The sequence below is a fragment of the Megascapheus bottae genome, chromosome 38 (genome assembly GCF_031878675.1).
Source record: "Megascapheus bottae isolate mThoBot1 chromosome 38, mThoBot2.hap1, whole genome shotgun sequence".
In the NCBI taxonomy this organism is placed as follows: domain Eukaryota; kingdom Metazoa; phylum Chordata; class Mammalia; order Rodentia; family Geomyidae; genus Megascapheus; species Megascapheus bottae.
In genome coordinates this window covers 2,311,913-2,318,570 of record NC_143546.1, presented here as the reverse complement: position 1 = coordinate 2,318,570, position 6,658 = coordinate 2,311,913, and the positions used below count along the sequence as shown (strand labels likewise).

General features: G+C 44.9%; 1 long non-coding RNA gene across 1 annotated transcript; it reads left to right on the top strand.

The window, feature by feature from the left end:
• The first annotated feature begins 3,300 nt into the window (after positions 1–3,300).
• LOC150041821 (uncharacterized) lies at positions 3,301–6,201 on the top strand. The gene is made up of 3 exons (XR_016533710.1): positions 3,301–3,349; positions 4,832–4,973; positions 6,156–6,201. It is a non-coding gene; the product is annotated as an uncharacterized LOC150041821 (long non-coding RNA).
• Positions 6,202–6,658: the final 457 nt, after the last annotated feature.

Sequence of the window (6,658 nt, the reverse complement as noted above, 5' to 3'; positions counted from 1 at the left end):
AGGTCAAGGCTACCTCCTTACTCCTTCAGCACAGCACCACTTCTGGTTTTCTAGAGGTTATTTGGAGATAAGAATCTCACAGACTTTAATGCCCGAGCTGGCTTTGAACCGTGATCAGGTGTGAGCTACCGGCACCCAACTGCTTTTGCTTTTAGCACCAAAGTTCATCTGTTTTTTTCCTTATCCTCAGCCTGTCATCCACTCTGATGAGTCTGATGATGACAGGGCACCATCAAACCTGCAGATTGTGCAAAAAAAATTGGTATTAAAGGTTTTAATATTATACCTCTAAGAAAGCTCAAGGGCCATTGTGTTTCCTATTTCCTGGCTAGAAAAGCAATAGCAAATCTGCCAGTCTTTCCCAAAGTCATAATTAATGAATATAGAATCTAAAAACAAAACGTAATTCTGATTTTCTTGGTATTGAATTGGTGTCCTGTTCCCACATCAGGGCCTCTTTGTGTCTTGTCAATTTCTATATAATCTTCAGCGCTAGATAATGTAGCTCAGAGGTACACCAGAGTTTAGATTCAGGGCATTTTATGGTTCCATTTCCTTATCCCTGGCCCCTCTCGTTGGTTGAGGATCAGTGAACAGGAGACCGGAAGTCCTGCTTGGCCTTCACCCCATGGATTAGAAGGCGGTGAGGCGGCCTGCCTGACGCTTTGCCCATGAAGTCTGATTAATTTGGGCTCAGAAGGGGAAGCATCTGGAATATTAGGAGTCCCTATCTCAACCCACCCACCCTTTATGAAGATTAGGTTTTCTCTCTCTCTCTCTCTCTCTCTTTTTTTTTTTGTTCTCATTAGCCGAAGACAAGATAATTTTCCAACTGGCAAATCCTGAATTCCTCTACACCTTCCCCCCCCTCCAGCCCCCACAACTACCAGAACAACTCTGCTCATATTTTCCAGCTCCTCTTTCGAGATGTGCCAAAGAGCTTAGGGGAAACTTTAGCCTCTTGTACCCACTGACCTTACATTTATTTATAAGGCACATTATTCTTCCAGCCTCTGTCACGTAATCCTGCCCTTCTCCTGGGGGAGGGATTGGGAAGTGATTCATTTTTAACCTTCCTGCCACAACTCCTTTCTCTGTGGTTCCTAAGGTTTCTTTCTACAGTGTATTACTTAAAGGGTAGACTCTCTGTAGGAAAAAAAATATATATATATATATCATTCTCAATTGAAGTCTCAAAACCAATATTACTGACTCATAGAGCAAACTCACTCATAAATCAATACATATTATGTATCTGGAGCGATCTAGGCAGTGGAAACACAGGCATGGAGGAGACTCACCAAGTCTCTGACTTCATGGAGCTTCTGTCCAGCGCAAGGACCATCCCATTACCCAGTACCTTCGAAACTGTCAATAGAAAGGGGGAAAAATGACCACAGTCTCCACGACTCAGATGAACTGCCACGATTTCTAATGGATGCAGGAATAATACAGCTCGCTTAGTCTAGATCTACAAGAGTCACGGTAGAAGACAGAATATTTAGAGATTCTAACCTTCTCCCAACCAATCGTATGCCCTAAGCCATCCTTTTCTCTGAAGACCATAGGCAAGAAGATCTCTTGTGTTTTTCTCTCTCTTTATATATATATATATATATATATATAAATATATATATATATATATTGAGCTCTTCAGCTCAAGGCTACTACCCTACCCCTGGAGCCACTGCCCCACTTCCCCTTTTCTAGTGATTAATTGGAGATAAGAGTCTCAGGGTCTTTAGTGCTGGGCTGGCTTTGAACCTAGAACCTCAGATCTCAGCCTCCTGATTAGCTAAAATGACAGACGTGAGCCTCAGCACTCAGCTTCATTTCTTTCCTTTTCTTTTCCTTTTCCTTTTTTTTCTAGGTTCCCAGTGAAGTAGACAACAGTATTCCCTCTGAGACTGTGCTTGGAATAAGCTACAGAAATGTCAGAGTAAGTACAGCATCCCATGCAGGTGTATGTGCACATGGGAGAAATTAAAATTCACAGGAGGCTGGGAATGTGGCTTAGTGCTATAGAGTGCTTGCCTAGCATGCATGAATGCATGAAGCCCTGGGTTCAATTCCTCAGTCCCTTGAGCCGGAAGTGGCCCTGTCCCTCAGATGGTACTGTGCTAGCTTTGAGCATGGAGAGGTTAAGGGGCAGAGCCCAGTGTTGGGCAGAAAGATCTTCAGGACTCTTATCTCCATAATAACCAGAAAACAACAACAGGAAAAACTTCCCAGAAGCTTGACGTGCCTATTTGTTTCATAAATCACTTCTTCTGGACAGTTTTAAGTGTATTAGCCCCCTCTCATGACAGAGGAAAAATGAAGTGCATGTATATGCTTGTAGCGCTCACACACCTACCTGCCTGCTTACACGCAAAGGCGTGCCATGAGCCTCTCCTACGCTTCCCTTGCTAAGTTGTTCTTGGTTTTGTTTTCCCCCACAGGATAAGGAAGATCACCACGTCTCTCTGCCCATCCGTTCCCCAGTTATCAACAACTCCAATGTCAGATCAAGTTATTCCACCTTAGTTCAACCACTGTTCAAACCCGGGTCTTCATGCATGCTAGGCAAGCACTCTACCACGAGGCCAGACTCCTGGCCCTTTGACCTTCTTGAAAAGGATGCGTCAGAAAATTTCCCAAGGTGGCTCACGCCGGTCAGCCTAGTTACTCAGGAGGCTGAGATCTGAAGATCGGGGCTCAAAGCTAGCCTGGCTAAGAACCAGAAGTGGAGTTGTGGCTCAAAGTGGTCGAGTACTACCCTTGACCTGAAAAGCTCATGACCACCAAAAAAAAAAAAAAAAAGGAAATTCACTGGATTCTGATGACTGCACAGTAGACCTATGGCTTGACCATTTGTCTTTAGTGCCACACCAGAGGAACAATCCCATAATACTCCATCCCCACCATCCAAGGAATGCATTCCCTTTTAATTAAAAAAGGAGGGAGGTCCTTTTAATTTAAAGAAAAAAAACAAAAAGGATGGGAGTTATAACGGCTATATGAAGGGAGAGATGCAAATCTAGTCAAATTAAGAAGTCATTCAAACCCTGAATCTATGATCTCTCAATACAGTAGCCGTTTCTCCAAGGCAGTCAGTCGTTCAGTGTACTTCGGCATCTCAGCGGAAGGGATGGATGTGGGGAGGGAGGCAAAGAAACAGACGTTTGACTGGCATTCCTGTTAGAAGCATCGTGGCAGCAGCCACATCTGATCCAGTGGCCAGCAGCCGGCTTCCTGGGTTTCCAGCCTCGTCAATATGGATGGTAGAGTGGCATCACCTTTTCTTTTCTTCCGTATGCAGACGCAGAGCCCCTGCAGTGACCTGTCAAGAGCCCCCGTATTCACCAAGGTAATCTGTCTGTCCTGCAGTCCACAGGCATGGTAGACATACTATAGGCTTTGCCAAAGGGCTCAAGCAATGGAGCCTCAGAGATACCCACAAGGGCAGCTCATGGTTTCTCTTGTGTTCCTGAGACTTTGTGCCAGTTTCGTACCCTGGGGTGGGCAGGGCAGCCCGCATGTTCAAGCAGATTCTCCTGCATGTTCAAGAATGAACAGTAGCCAATAAGCAAGGGAACAGCAACTTCTTGCTTAGGGTACACTGAGCAATCGCCATCTCCCCACCTCGCCTACTGGAAACATCTGGGCTTACCGTTGACCTTGACCAGGCTTTTTGTTGCCTGACAGAACTCCACAGAACTTGAAGCATCACCCTAGACAAAGGCAGTACTGTCGCTCGCTCAGCAACACAAACTGTCGGGCATATCTGTCTATTCTTCCTGCAAGTTTCCTGCTCTATTCCTCTCCCAGAAGACACACATCTGGACAAGCAGACCTCCAGGGCTGAGCTGGTCTTTAGGTCTCCCTGACAGAAATATCTAAGGTACTCCCATCTGGGGCCTGAGAGCCAAATTATAATTGGAAATCTTAGTCTTCATTCTCCATAACCACGAAGATTCCAGGTATAAATTAGTTACCCTGGGCTGGGAATGTAGCCTAGTGGTAGAGTGCTTGCCTAGCATGTATGAAGTCCTGGGTTTGATTCCTCAGTACCACATACATAGAAAAAGCCAGAAGTGGTGCTGTGGCTCAAGTGGTAGAGCTCTAGCCTTGAGACACCTAAAGAGAGGGCCCAGGCCCTAAGTTCAATCCCCAGGACTGGAAAAAAAATTAGCCACCCTTTTATCCATGTATTGGAAGCTTAAAACGGTTATGGTCGTGTATAATTATACAGCTGTCGTTACTTATGTGGCTCTAGCATCCTTCATCTTCGATTGCTTGAGCCACAGCTCCAGTTCCAACAAATACTTCTTCTATAGGAATAAGACTCTGACGCATCACGGGTTTTTAAATTCGATTGTCTGTGAGCCTCAAGGCCTCCAGTTAGGCTGGAAGGATTGAGTCTTGAGGAACGGAACCTTCTCTATGTTCCTGTGATCCTGTGCCTTCAGCCTAGGACACGGCTGAAGTTTTGGCTTCTAAATTGTGACCAAATGGTAGTAGTGCCTGTGCACTGTGGTCAGTGATGGAAAGCGAATCTGTGACCTGGACATGTCCACAGCAGTCTGTTTTCCGATCTAGAAAAGGGGCGTGGAAAGCATGAATAACCTTTCCTTTTGTCTTTCGTTAACCACAAGTCTGTGAGGTCAAGTTGAAGTAATTGGCACTTGACAGGGATGCCCAGCAATGCCTGTGTGGTTCACATATGGTCAGTCAGTAAGATGAAAGAGCATGTGCACACACTCACACACACGCCAAGACTGAGACCGCCCAGAACTGTGCATGGCGTGAGGGTTTCCCCCAGTCACGGAGCCCTGTGTCTGTCCTTCAGCATCTCCAAGACCTCTCCACAGCCGCAGGTCAGACGATCGTGTTTGAATGTCGGGTCCAGACCACAGCCACCGTTCAAGTCCACTGGTACCGAGAGGGAAGACGAATAGTCAGCTCTGGTGACTTCTGGATCCTGAGGAAAAGTAACACAATATGCTTCTTTTTTTCTTTTTCTTTTCTCCTCCTCCTCTTCTTCCTCCTCCTCCTTTTTTTTTTTTTTTTGTCAGTCGTGGGGCTTGAACTCTGGGCCTGGGCACTGTCCCTGAGCTCTTCAGCTCAAGGCTAATGCTCTACCACTTTGAGCCACAGCACTGCTTTCAGTTTTTGAGTGGTTAATTAGAGATAAAAGTCTCACAGGGACTTTTCTGCCCGGTCTGGCATTGAACCACCATCCTCAGATCCCAGCCTCCTGAGTAGCTAGGATGACAGGATGAGCCACCGGCATCCCGCATGATAAGCTTTTCCATTGCATTTAATTCCAATGAACCTTGAAATCTAATTCACATTTGAAGGTAGTTTTATAGCTGATTTTGTTGTAGGGTAAGCGATGTCTATTGTTATAACAACTATTATTTTAAATCCAAGTGGTTCCTCAGCAAGAAAAGCAGCCAAAATATAGTATTGATGTTTGTTTTAATGAGAGAATATATTATATTGTATATGTTATATGTAACACATATAGCATATATGTAGCATAAGACATACAACATGTATTTATAGTATATATATATATATATCACATTGTGTGTGTGTGTGTGTGTGTGTGTGTGTGTGTGTGTGTTGTTCAGGCTGGCCTCGAACCCCTAACTCAAGCTATCTTCCTTACCCAGCCTCCTGTATAGTATGGATTACAGGTTCATGATACGGCACGTAGCTGAACAAACACTTTTAACAACCATGAAAGAGTAGTTTTGGGGCCAGGAGTTTAGCCTAGTGGTAGAGTGCTTGCCTAGCATGCACAAAGACCTCCCTACTACATACACAGAAAAGCTGGAAGTGGGAAGTGGTTCTGTGGGTCAGGTGGTAGAGCTCTAGCCTTGAGAAAGCCCAAGGACAGTACTCAGGCTCTGAGTTCAGGACCCAGGACTGGCCAAAAAAAAAAAAAGTGGTTTTATTTTTACATATCAATCTCAGTGCTCTTTAAAAGAGTTATATGGGACTACAGGTATTTCCTAAAGGGTGAGAACAAAGGAAAATGGATGCATAACTTTCTAAATATTTTATTGTATTTGCCTTCACCTATGTCTCACATGTACTCTGCCCTTTCTCCCAACTAAATTGTCATTGTTGAAAGTCTTTCTTTTTCTTTCTTTTTTGTCTTTCAGAAACATGTTTATCATCCATTCCTGGTAAGTATAAGCTTTCCATATCTTGATCATAAGTTCAATTTTAGAAAATGAACATCAGAAGACTTTGTTCCCTACGTCACTGTTGCCTTCATGTACTCTTTGGAGGTTTCTTGGACCAACTCCTGAATGGGAAAACAAAACAGAAAAACACAGGAAACTGGCACTGGTGTGTGTGTTTATTATTTACTCTTCACTCAGCATCGTTTGTGGCGTGTACTTGATGGTACGGTTCTGTTCTTGGCACCATGGAGGCAGGTAGGGGCCAGGCCGGCACCGTCCCTATTCTGGGAGAGCAAGCATTCTCCCTGTCCCTCCACGTGCCACTTTGTTCCTTTCCTGAGTCCCTGAGGCTCTGGGGAGGAGCCTTCATGACATTATCTCCCCTGGGGCTTTACAGGGCACCTGGAGGTAGAAAACCAACAAAGTAAACCAAAGCAAAGGAGAACTAGAGAGATGGCACACACACGCGCGCACACACA